At 43.5% G+C, this 14,030-nt stretch overlaps 1 protein-coding gene across 7 annotated transcripts in view; it reads left to right on the forward strand.

Annotated features, from left to right (window-relative positions):
- The window catches only part of ITSN2 (intersectin 2), a 2,589,317-nt gene that overhangs the window by 458,923 nt on the left and 2,116,364 nt on the right, over positions 1-14,030 (forward strand). The gene's annotated exons all lie outside the window — the stretch shown is intronic.

Genomic DNA, 14,030 nt, shown 5'->3' on the forward strand with positions numbered 1-14,030 from the left:
AAAACACCTAATCTAAACCTGAATCTAAAATGGGAGCACAAGCGTTGACCATCAAATTAAAATGAGATAGTCCTAGTGGCATTGTGTCAAATAAAAAGGGCCTATACTAAGAAAACCTGTTACCAAACCTTCAAATAATATGTCAGGATGTGGTCGCTTTTCCCACGTTTTGGGCACAGGGTAAAGTGGGATCTTGGAGCACAGCACAGTCTCGAGCTTCCCCAGCACGAGACAACAGCTCCACTTGCAGCTATCGGGATCGCTGATGGCCAAGTCTAGTTCCTCCTGAAAGTCTCTTGCCTTCGAGGGCCTGACATAGTCAAATGACAAAACAAAAGTTCCTTCAACAAAAATGAAAGTTCGTTTCCTGGTTTTATTTAGGGTGAGGATTCTTCACCCCTGGCTCCCCCTCTTCCGGGTGCTGAACCTTGTTCCTCGTAGTGTTGGGTTATAACTTTTTACCCACTGGATCTCCCTCCTCCAGGCTCAGATCCTAAAACAGTTCCTATCGATATCAAGGCCTTTAGTGGTTGTATCGCCGGTTTCTGAGTGCCTGATGGATTAAAAAAACAACCAACAACTCAAAGTTCTGTTCTACGTATTTCTCGGGTGATGGCATCACCCATGGGCCCACTCTTCCGGGCGCAGACCCCTCTTTGCTTTCAGCATCCCTCCACCGGGTTCACTATGGCTTTTCCAGCATTCACCAATTTCCTTCTTCCGGGTTCACTATGGCTCGCTTTTCACTTTTGTGGGATTCACTCCCCTTGGTTTCTCAATGTCTTCTCAAACCATTCATAGTGGACATCCCTCTACCGGGTTCATTTGTAAACACAATGTTTCTTGGGACTGTGCCCCTTTGGCTCTCCTACGGCCTTCTGGTATCTTTCATTTCACTCGGATGGGGATCGACCCGAGTCTCTCGAGTTAGCACCCACGGGGTGCTGGTTCCCTCTACAGCTGGTCTCCCTTTAGCACCTCTACAGTTCTTTAAACCTAGTTCAACTTGCGACTTTCATTCACCACAGCCGGGCTCTTATTGGCTCTCCCCTCGACCCACTGGCTGTGATGAACCGCTTGGCTTGCTTCGTAACTGGAGTCAAGGTTGGTACCACGGTAGCAGGAGTTTCCCTCACTCCCGCTTATCAGCGTTGACACGTTCCGTGTACCATAGACATCTGCTGCAGCACACTTGGGCTATTGTCCTCGGTCTTACGATTCCCTCTATCGAGGTTTCGTGCATCGAGGTTTCTGCATCGAAAAAAGGGCAAGGTCGTGTCCCTCCTTGTCAGCCTCTCGATATTCGCCGCCTTTCTCCTCCTCTTGAACTGCTGGGCCTGATTAGCTGTCTCGTTGTGCGGTCTGCCTTGTTGATACTGTGCTCTCTTGCTCCACCTTTTATCCCTGTCGGGAAGGGAAAGGGCTGTCAGGTGTGTGTGTGATGCTTATCAATTACCTGACTTTGCCTGACCCTTGTATTGGTACATGTCAGGTAAACGGCTCCGGTGTTATTCCGTTCTCTTGTGTGTCATGCAAAAGTGTTTGTGTCTGAAAGGGGGGCAGCAGTGGTTTTGAATTTCCTACGTGGTAGGATGGGCAAAAGGTGTTGAAAGAAGCGTAATACCGCATCTCACCCATCAGTCTCCCATTCCCAGAGGACCCCCCCATCCAGGTGATCCTGCCTCACTGGGTCACCCCCAGGAATTGGATCCAATAGCGATGGCCGTGTCCTGGCCACCTCTGGATTCCCGGGTTTAGCCAGGGAGCCACCTTCAGGTCCCTCACAGTTAGTTCTACAATGTATGCAGTCCTTATGTTAACAAAGGATTCAGTGGCATTCTGCATGGTCAGGATCGCGGGTGATATGTTTTTAGGTTTAATTATATTATTGCGTCATGCTGCGTGAAGTATTGAGCGCAGGTCGCCACATGTTGCCCCAATGCTAATGGTCGTTGGCGTGATGGTGTTAACCACGTACTGTGTAATAAACGGAGAAAACCATGCCCTGTCGTTTTGCATAATATCAATTCATTTCTGAAATGTCTAAAATGCGGGAGATGCTGTGCCTATAAACGGTGTCTCCTGTTTTGTAAATATGTCCATTTGGTACCTTAAAATTACTAATTATTATACCTTGGCAACAATTTTTATATATGGCATCTTGCCAATTCTTTAACTACAATTAATAAAAAATATGCATTCCTGTTAGGTTCGCTGATTGAGTGCGTATTGCACTGAGCACAACCTCAAAGTTCCAAATGACAAGATTATTATTTTTTTTTATTTTTTATTGAATAAATTGTTTTAGTTGTGTCAAAACACACACTTACTTGGAGGAGAGAATCGACACTCTCCCCCGAACCACAGAAGCCGAATGAATTCGACCCTCCCACCGTGGTTGGCACAGGTGCCTGAAGTGTAACACAGGACACCACGTGGCAGCCAATGGGGGGGAAGAGGAGTTAGGGAGAGGTTGTGGATGGGGAGGGGAAGTTAGGGAAACCGGGAAAAGGGTTAGGACAAAACCTAAGTTGGATAGGTAGGGGGAAGCACTGGGGAAAAACCCTTCCTTTCATATACCTGTATATCCTAGTTCCTGACACACTGTAACATTGACTACATGAATACCCAGTAACATAGATCAGGACACACCTTAATACGTATGCCCCTGACTTCAGAACAAACCTAGAGCACAAAACATGCACATGTAGTAGCAAGCGGGATGAACACAGGACAATGGAACTTTTCCCATCAAAGAAGAACGAAACACATGGCCCGTAGGGCAAGCTTGCTGCTGCAATACATAAACACATAAATGCATGTCCTTGCGATTTAACCAGACAAACTAATACACATCATTGCCCCTTGAGAGTGAATACTCTTGTCACCCTTAATGAGCTGTATTCGAGGAGAATATGCCCCAAAAATGTTCCGTAATATCCTTGTGTCTTAATTCAGCCCTTCCGTGATTGCCAAGTATCAGCTTCATGCGAGAGAAAACATATGCATCATAAGCTCCCACCCCGCAATGCCTTCAGCACTTATCTGAGCTCCGAGGGCCCCGCGGGACGCCTCGGAGGATTAGTAGCACGCTGAAAATGCTGCCGCTGTTCCGCATGCAACTCCGTGCGAGAGAACGCTCGAAACCTCGTGTAGCCTTAGGGCAGAGCTTCGCCGACATGCTCCTCACGCCAACCGCTCCTGGATTCGTAATAAGCCACACCTGTTTCACGCGCCGTTGCTCTTTATGCTGTTTGTAATCACTGCAGCTGGCAACGCGCATGTGACCTTCTTCCTGATTGTGCACAGAACTACCAACCTCCCGTGGCTTGCTGGGAATTGTAGTCTTTGCCTCCAGACTAACCCAAAAGGATTAAGAGACAAAACGTGTGACTCCTGTGCGCTTCCAGCCCTTATTCCTCACAAGTTGACTTAACAACTTTTTCAATTATTTATGTTCACATTTCATTTCACGATTGTACATTAGTTATTTGGACTACATTTATGAACAATAATTAACTTTAAACAAGTCATCTTCAGCGCACATGTACTCAATAAGATAAGATGTTCAGACTGATGGAAAACACAATATTCACACATATTTTAGTTAAGAGTACATACGATTTGATAAACATTAAAATAGAACATTAAATATAACACATTAATTAACTTTTAAAATGAGCATAAATAATTATTTGTAATACTTTAACATTGTGATGATAATTAGTATGAAGAAACAGTTTCGTTATGTCCGAATATTGCGACCAATACAATCGTGACACGTTATAACTAAATGACAACAGACTGACTTTCGTCCAATAGTCATAGTTAACTGAATGATAACAAATTAAGTTCTTTCAGAAATTGTATGGTGTTTATAATCAGTGATGTGTTAGAAGTATTGAATATTACATCCCATAATTCATTCTTGGTCAGAGACAATCTATGTTTGAAATGTTTATAAAGATAACGAGTTCTCATGTCTAGCAGCGATGGACATTCGACTAGCAAGTGTCTTGTGGTCTCGATAGAAACAGCTTCTTTACAATAAGTACATATTCTGGGTAATTTGATGATTGTAAGAAGCTAATTTGTCTTTTGTAGGCAGTAAATTAAACCGAAACCGTAAAAACGCATCTGCATATTTTCTATCGGGAAATTTAATTAAATATTGTGGTACTACGTTGACCGCACGTAAATGAAAGGCACCTTTTTTAAATGCTTGGTATACCTTAATTTGTTCAATGGTATTAATCCAATCACATCTCCACAGTTTCAGTTTGGCCTTATCAGGGAATTCCAATAGTTGGTCTAGCGAGATGTCAGCTTCATGAAGTATTGACAAACTGTTTTTCCATTCCAAGAGTGGTTTAAATATAGATTTTTCAAGAGCTTTTTTAAGTACAGGAAATAAATTCATGTTAGTCTCAGACGCCATTAGACATTTTCTATATAAGGCTAACATGAGCCAGGAGACTCAAGCATTTAACAATGTAAGGCCCAATTCAAATCTAATGAGGGCAATCGGAGTGCACGCAGGTATTGGTAAAATATATGTTTCCAAAAAATGCCCTCAATGAAATCCCATTTGACAGCTTTGGGATTAATCTTAGTTTGGCTTCCATAAATTACTTTTGGTACAACCTTTTGTAGTAAAAAATCTTCGCCGGGGTGATTGAGAATTTCCCATAATTCTTTTGTAGGGCTTTACCTTGAATAGCAAGCAATCTAATTTTAGCCGCAATCTCCTCTTGATAAGGTGTGTCAAGAGGATGTGTATTCAAATTCACACATAGATATTTGTATTCTTGCACACGATCTAAATTGCAGTTTCCTAGTTTCCAATTAAAACTGATTTTAGCTGCTAAATGACTATGTTGAAGAACAAGTATATTGGATTTGGAAGTGTTAATTGTTAGTTTGTTCTTTGTGGCGTAATCTGATAATGCCAAAAGCTTTCTCTGTAACCCAAACGGCGTTCTGTCAATTGGTACAAGGCCATATGCATATAATAGATATATTTCATAGCCGTCAAGTTTCGGTAGGAAGCAACAAGTGGAGTTAAAAGCAGCACAGATATCATTAATATAGACATTAAATAAAATCGAAGCGAATGGACATCCGTGTTTTAGGCCAGAATTTGTTCTGATTGCCTCCGATAGCAATCCATTTGATGTAAGCTTAATTCTTAGGGTAGTTTCAGGGTAAAATTTAAGAATTAAAAACCTAATATATACAGGGCAATCAGTTTCTCTTAGTTTCTGCCTTAAAACTTGTCTCGAAATGGAATTAAAAGCTTGTTTAAAATCTATAATAGCAATAAAAACCGGTTGCTTAGTTAAAATTACTTGGCGTTTTATAACAGATAAAATAAATAGATTTAATGATGTGCCAATGCCTGCAACAAATCCGGATTGGTTGATATCAAATAGATGTTTGGTCAGCCATTTGGAAAAGTCCCTAAGTATCAATTTTGCAAAAATGTTCCCAGGAACATCAAGAAGCACAATGGGCCTGTAGTTTGCTGGATCAGATCTGTTCCCTTTTTTAAATATGGGAATAATGATGGCTTGTTGCCAAGATGGTGGAATTTGATCTGTTTTTATAACTCTCGTAAAAATAGATTTTAACACATTTGCCCATAGCTCAGGATTTCTTTTTAGTATTGCATTGGTGAGCAAGTCAGGGCCCGGGGCTCTTGACGTACTTAATTTTTTAATTGTTAGTAAAATATCTAATTCTTCAAATACAAAATCTGCTATTAACGGATTGCTTATAAGATCTGGGTTATGGATTTGGTCTGCTTTTAGTAACAACCCTTGGAAGTGACTAGACCATACAGATTCTGCTATTGGGTTCAGCAAAATTGATCTGTGGGCATTACGAGGTGCATTGTTGTTACTTTCCAAATGTCACCAGTGGATTTGGAAACTAGTGCTTTTAGCATAGTTTCAGCTCGTTCTTGGTTGTAACTATACAAGTATTGTTTAATTTTGTATTTGTATTGACTTTTTATTTGATTCTTGCATACTTTACATCCCTTTACTGCTGGAGTTCTTAACTTCTGCCTCATTTCTTTCTTCAAGTTCAAAACTTGTAGTAAACGTGGATACTTGTGCATATAAGTTATACGAGGCAGTATACTAGTTTCTTGTTTTAGTATTTGTATGCAGTCACTATAAACGATATTAGACGCAGTAGAATCATGCTGATATGTTGCAGTATGTTTTTTTGGGAGTTTTGCTATCTGTGCAGGATACCATTTAAGACGGTTGCCTTCATTATTTATATCTAACGGAAAGGTGTAGCGGTCACTATTTTTGACTTCATGAGGCAACCAAGATACTTCAAGAATGTTATGATCACTGAGTTTGGTCGGTATCACTTCAAATGATGCTATTAATGCATTTGCGTCCATTGAAATAAAGACATAGTCTAATATAGATTCACTGTTATTTCGCTTCCGCGTCGGCTTTGGTGGTGAATCTGTTGGCGATGATCCATTTAACATAGCAAGTTTTCTTCCGGCTGCCAATTTGGACCATTTATAAGCTCTTGAATTATATTTCATGTTAGTGAGCATGCAATTTTGATTGAAGTCCCCCGCAATAATTACCGTTTTGACATTGGGATTCATAAACGATTGGTTTAGCAAATTTTCAATTTCTTCCATAAATCGAGGTTCAGAAGGGGTTAGAGGATTCCAATATATGTTTAACAACAAACAAGATGGAAACAATGGATGATATATATTAGCTGTGGATATTTCAACTGCCTGAATCCCAATGTCAGGTGACGGCAGAGCTTTAAGGGACAATTGGCAGTCATTACGGATTGCAACAAGTAGACCAGCAGCATGACGCCCTTTCGTAGGTTAAGAGGCTGGAACAATGTTGAGTTGATGACCTGCCCAACATGGGGTGGTCAGGAGCCAGGTTTCCTGTAAAAGGACTGTCATATTTATTTAAGTTTGATGTATTATTGAAGAGAAAATGGGTAAACCCTCGAGTGTTCCATGACATTAAGGAGCAGCTGTGGAATAGTTTTGTAGAATTTATCTAATGGTTTAGATGGCGCAAATGGTTTTTTCTTTAATTTTTTAGCCACTTCCTTGCTTGCACCTGAATAAGATCTACACGTGCAACAAGAGGCTTCTTTCTTGTGTGCTTGTTTGCCATTAGAGTTTGAATTCTTGGGCACAGATTCAGCAGTCTCAGGAGGAGGAGAAAAATCTTCTAGACGTAACCCTCTATTGTATAATTCCCGTCTGTCTTTCCATATTAGATTTTTGACAATTGTTGATCTTAAAAAATTCGCACTAACATCTTATTGTGCAGGGATTGGATACCATAATGAAGTAATATCATTTGAATTTATTTGTGACAAAGCTGGAATTGAATTTAATATTAGCAAAATTGTAGAGCGATTAGGAAATGGGTCTGAATGGACTTGGTGAAGCATTTTTATTTTTAGACATTCATCCTTCAAAGTTGGAGGGTTAGGCAAATAGATGTCAGGTCTGAATTCTTCATGGATAACGTCTTCTGAAGAATTGTGCAAGGTTTTTGGTAAAAATCGCAGCATAGGGAAAGCTATTGGTTCAGATCTATCAACTAACTGGGAATTTGAGGTTGTATGTTGTTGCACAACGTTTACTTGAGCGCTTTGATTAGTTAGGAGAGAAGCAACTACCCGGTGAGAATTTCCAGTCAAACTATGGACATTAGACTGGAGGGCTTTCCACCTTTGATCCAGAGTCTTAAGCCGTTGAGGAGTTTGCATCGAAGTTTACACGAAAAGTTGGAATCATCTTTTGTTTATTTAATGTAATTTTGTGTAAACCATGGTGTACCACCTCTGTGAACAAATCATTTGGATATACTGACAGATTCATAAGTTCCTCATGGGTACCATTCATGTTAACATGATTTGATTCTTCAGTTTCAATACATGTTGGTTGAATAGGAATAAGCTTCTTACCTTTGGAGATGTCCATGACCGACGGAAGAGTAGCGGGGGCAACTCTTAACGGAGAAGGACAAATTGGCAGATTATACAATTTTTGTGCATCTGAATCATGAGACAATTGATCGCCAGAGGCCAGATTGGCAATAAACTTTTTAGTTTTAGCTTTTTTTTTTTTTTTTTTGGAGATTTTTTGGGCGGTCTTTGTTCAATCTCTGAGTTACGACCAGAATAATTCAGATTTTGGGACGTGCGTTTCCTGTTTCCTCTCCTTCTCTTGGAGATTTGAACTGGTTTAGAAAACACCTCATATAGAGGTCTTTCTATAATTTGTATGTCAAGGGATTTTGGAATTTTTTCTCTAGAGTTGGTAGCCAGGGGGGGGTGGAATGAAGGTTTATCTGGACGGCTCCACTTGCTTCTTCGGTTGGCGGACTCTCCAAAGGTATTACAGGATGAAGCTCAACACTTCCAACGGGTGCAACAAGATTATTTTTTAAGGTTTGCAACCCAATCCATTTTTTTGTGTAAGAGAAGCAAAGAGTCCTGTTTAGACGCTGATCTAAGGTCCAATACTTCAAATAGTTTAACTAATGAGAATATATTAGTATTAATAGTGGTTAGAGCCGCATCAAGTGCAGGGTTAGTAATTGATGGAAATCCAAATGATGGACGTGCTATTGGTTTAGAAAAGGAGGCAACTAAAGATGATTGGGACTCATTCGGCGAGATAATATCCTCTCGGGCATCAGTGGTGTATAGTTCAGGAGTTTTGGAGAGTGTAGAAGAGTTGGGAACATTAGCAGCTACACTCAAGATTGGGAGCGAGTCTGTACAATTTGGAACCAAGGTTTGCGTTGAGGAAGAGAGAGGTAAAGGGGGAGGTAACGAGGGATTGTACGCATCAAAGGAATTTGCTGTAACCTGTTTCAAAGCTGATGTTTTATTTGGCGCGGGGTTTACTACATCAGAATATAAAACCTTTAGATTGGAGCCTTGAGGGGGTAGCACAGAGACACTTTGCTGCGGTTCCATGCAGAACTCTGGAAAGTAAGTAGGAGTATAAAAGTGGCCATTATCTGTGGGACTGGAAGAAAGAGATGTGCAGCGTTGCGTTGTTCTGTCAGACGAATGCAGCGGTTGCTTTTCTATATTTACAAACTGCTGTTCAAGAAGCGGTATATTGGCTGGCATTTTACTTAGAAGTTGGGTGCGTGCAGTTTGTAACTCGGGTTGATCCGAGATCACCAGAAAATGGTGGATATCTGGAGAAAATCCAAGTTTTTTTTTTTTAAGGGAGTCCTGGTTTTACAGCGCCCATGCTCAATGGGGATTTATTTAAACTTCTACGCGTTGACAAACTCGGAACGCGAGGCATGCCCGCCGTCAAGCGGTTCATGATCCCACAATTAAGTTGGAGCTGGATTCACTGCGTGGCAAGTAAGGCAGGAGGAGCTCGCAAGTTGGTAAGTCACCAAAAGGACAGTGGCGAGAGGAATGTAGAACTGGAACCGTTTGGGGGAGGGGGAGAAGAAAATGAAAAAAAGAAACGCACAAAAAAAAAGGAGAGAGAAAGAAATAAAAAAGAAAAGATCAGTTGGGGGCTTACCGGAGTGTCTCGCTGACTCGCTGTACCGCGGTGAAGCGGTCAGCAATCAGTACTCTGCAGGGTACTCAGCTGAGTGCGCGTATGTTCTGATTTTTGTAGAGCCGACGCCAAAAGAGGGGGCGTGGCTTGTTTTCTGAAAGCAGAGAGTGATTATATTAGTTTTAAACCACAGTTGTAGTTGTAGTAAACATGGTAAATGAAAGATGAAAGTCCAGTAAGTGCTCCAAGCAAGTACCCAGCAGAAAATGAAGTCGGCACGTAGAAAATCCAATAAAGGCGCTGGAGCAGAGGGGGGTGCAGATGGTGCAGTCAGTACTCCGCAGGGTACTCAGCTGGCTAGAGTATAATGCATTCCTCTCTGTATTGAAAATCAGTGCTGATCTTCAATATCGCTGGATAATTAAATCTACTACCATAATACTACCTTACACTGGTGTATGTATGGATGAATTAAGGTATTAGGAAGATTTCACAAGTCTTCTTAAGTATGTTGCAGTTCATTGCAAGTATTTAGTAAGTCATTGCTACATAAATATCTCGCATTTTAACATCCTATGTGTAGTATCTTTATACTTGTTTATTAGTCTTGTGTCCGCCTCACTCATACTTGTGTATATTATGCTATTAGCTTCCTCCTCTGCCTCGCTCACATCTGACTGTCCGCAATTCAGTCTTGGTGTGTTGTGAACGACCTCTGCCTCAATGCCAGTAAGACTGAGATTGTGCGCATTGGGACTCTTGCTCCTGCTTTCCCACTCTCTCTGGCCAGCCTACCTTGGCCCTGCGCCCGGACACTCATGCGAGGTGAAAAACCTTGGGGTCATCTTCGACTCCACTCTTTCCTTCTCTACTCACATTTCGGACATCTCTAAGAAGTCCAACTACCAGCTGCACCGCCTCAGAGGTACTCTTCCTTTTCTCACCTTCCCCCAGCGGCTCACTGTCTCCAGAGCCCTGCTTCCCTCAAGGCAGGACTACTGCAACAGCCTCTTTCTTAATCTCCCTGCCTCTGCCATGTGCCCCCTGCAACTCATCCAGAACAGAACCACGACACTTATCCTTGGCCTCAAGCCCAGGGACTGCATCTCTCCACTGGCTCCATGTGGCAGCAAGGATCATGTTCAAGACCCTCTGCATTGTCTCCAAGGCTTTCTGGGGCCTGGATCCTACCTATCTACAATGATGCCTACCTAAATACTCTCCTTCCCGAGCCCTCCGCTCCTCTACCTCTAATCTTCTGTGAGTGAGGTGGTTCTCCAAGCTGAGATTTGGAGGTAGATCTTTATCCTCTGCAGGGGCCTCCTTCTGGAATAGCCTCCCTGCCACCCTCCGTCTTCAGCCCGATCTCCTTAGGTTCTGGAAACTCCTTAAGACATTCCTCTTCCTTCTCTCTCCCTCTACCCTGCTAACCTATCTCTCCGCTCTATTCCCTCCCTCCCTCATTTTCCATACAGCTTGCTGACTGGCTGCCTGGTGGACCTCAGTCTCGCAGGTCCCTGGCACCCCCGCCAGTCCTCTCGCACTTGCCTCCGGGCCTTGCACTTCACCTCATCATCACTGCACTCGGTCAATGACACGAGAGTGGCATCTCTCTGCACTTACCCCAGTCATAATTAACTTGTACCCCCTGCACTTGTTCCCCCCCTACTTCACCGCCCGTAACCGTCTGTGCACTTGCACGATCCCAACGTACCATGCCTGAAGATAGTCTGTTCTTGTTTTCCCCCTGTTGTCCCTCCCTGCATGGTGATGCCTTGAGGCACTTGGAAAAACTGCAGAATTGTCGTCGGATATATTTTCTGTTACCTCTACTATTCAGTGTATTATTTGCCATTGTCTCCGAATTTCAAGGGCTCTGAACGACTGTTGTTTTTTCCTCTTGTTCCCTCCCGCCTTGAGCGCTTTGTAACACTGGCTTTGTGTATAGGCGCTATACAAATAAAAATTAAAACAAATATATATAACACCCTATTGCACACCTATAAGAAATTCAATATATAAGGGATGCATCCCTATATTGTAAATGTATAATGGCCCCACACTGGTAGTATCTGAGTGAAGACTTTCAAAAATAGGCGAAGGCAAAAAGCCATTGTTAGTTATCTGTTATTCTAGACTGATCCAAGTCAGTAACCAGATATGTCTTATGTCTGCCTCATATTTTGTATAAACACATGTAAGCTTGTAGTACTAAACTGATAAAGATAAATGGAGAATTATACTATGATCATAAGAAAACCCCCATCTCATGATCACTATTAAAGCCTATTTCGGTTTGCATTTTACATAGAAGTTCAGCTTCCTTTGTCTCAAACAGAGCTCCTTGTCACCTCCTCTTTTGTCCAAGCTGATTTTCTGTAGACCTATGAACTTCAGTGCCTTCTTGTCATCCATGTGATATGTGTTCTGCCAGTGGTTCCCAAGTAGAAATCTGGGGTCTTGTCTACCACAGGTGGACATGTATTCACATATCCTAGTTCTCAATTCCCTAGTTAACAATTCCCTTATAGTACTGCCTATATAAATCTTGGCACAAATGCATACAATGGCATAGACTACAAATGTAGTTCTGCAATTTATCATGTCCTTAATCTTTGTTTTAATCCCATGTGCATTGGAAACTTTGATAACATATTGTTTAAAATGATTTGCATAATCATTTAATTTATAATTGTGGGTCTGTAATGTGTGATGTATTAACACTATTGATGTTTAAATGCTCAACATCAAATTAAGCAGTGACACAAACTGCATGATACTTAGCCCAGCCTAAATTAAGACCAAGCACTGGTCAAAACACGTTTCGTCAGATTCGGCATGTGAAAACGGGCACTTTAAATGCGGATTAAAATTGAATAAACAGCCGACTTCCAAGATGGCCGCCGGAGCAGGGAGACGTGTGTGAGACTCGCTCCCGCCGGGCCACTCAGCAGCACTTCATAAAGCTACGATCCGGAGGGGGACCGTTCCATCTTCGTGCATCACCCGATACCAAGAGTCACCGGACACACACGTGAGGCGATTGCCCCGAGGTCCGACCCCCAGCGTAACGGAGGAGCGGTCCGCCCCTCCCCCACCGAGACGGCGTGCACTCCTATGCGGCCCAGCGTCTGGGGAGGCGGCGACGTGTGGGCCGCGAAGCAAGGCGAAGGAGAGCTACAACCCCGAGACTCCTGGTGGCGGCGGAGAGATTGGGCCGAGTTGGGAACCACACCACTGCAGGGCCTTCTGGGGCGAACAGGGCGACCAGGCAGGCGGCGGCCTGCGGGACGAGGTTAGCGCCGCCTGACTCCAGCGATCCCGCGGCAGGAGCGGGGGAGAAACCAGAGACACTCTGTCTGTGCTCCGAGGCGGAGGTAGCAGTGGCAGTCCCGGCCCACGGACTGAGAGGTGAGAGCCCCCCCCGCTCCTCCCCCTCCTTCAAGGCCCCAAGAAATACGGCGAACGCTACCGGAGAACCACATGCAGGGGGTGCCCCTCATAGCAGCAGCTGGAACTGGTGCAAAACACTCAGAAGGTGAACAACAGCGGGACCGCGTGGCTGAGCTGGAGGACGTGGGTCCACACAGCGGCTTTGGTTCACTGAAGGGGAAATGTCTAGAGCGAAAGGGAAGGGGGGGCGCCCAACAGAACCCGCAATCCTCCAAACAGGACTCCAGCATATTACAGATGTGTACTGCGGAGACCCCAGTTACAGCCAGAGGAGGATCACAGGATGACTCAACCGGCCCGAGGGAGAACCAGGGTCAATCCACCCCCGACAAAAGAGGACATGCACGCCTGGTTCATTGAGCTACAACAAAAGCTCATGTCGACAGTCCAGGACCAATTCGCTGCGATTAAGCACGACATGCAGCAGGCAATCCAAGTCGTCAAACATGATATTGCCAATCTGGAAGAAAGAACGGATACCTTAGAGAAAAAGGTGCAAAATGCGGAGGAGGAGGCCCTACAGAACAGCGAAACACATGAGCACTTAGTCCGCCTGACCCACAATCTGGAAATACAGTGCGAGGATCTTGAAAATAGGTCCCGCAGATTGAATATCCGCATAAAACACATGCCAGAATCGGTCACGGACAAGGACCTGAAGAAAGCGGTACAGGACGTCTTTAGGGACTTCATAGGAGAACAAGATGCGGAGGCAATTGGGATTGACCGTGTCAATAGAGTGGGCCCTAAACGCACAGGCGCACCTGGGGAGAGACCTAGAGACGTGCTGGCAGCTCTATCCTCCTATCCGCAAAAAGAACTTATACTAAGGAGAGCGAGGCAGCTTGATCAAATCAGGATGAATGGTGTGGATATTCAGCTTTTTCAAGACCTGTCAGCCGTAACACTCCTAAAGAGAAGAGAAATGGCCCCACTCATAAGGGAACTGATCGCGAGAGAGATGAAATACAAATGGGCATTCCCATTCGGGCTGCTGTTCGATTGGGAAGGAAAGCAAAGGAGC

Source organism: Ambystoma mexicanum, chromosome 4p, assembly GCF_040938575.1.
Source record: "Ambystoma mexicanum isolate Mex_15411 chromosome 4p, UKY_AmexF1_1, whole genome shotgun sequence".
In the NCBI taxonomy this organism is placed as follows: domain Eukaryota; kingdom Metazoa; phylum Chordata; class Amphibia; order Caudata; family Ambystomatidae; genus Ambystoma; species Ambystoma mexicanum.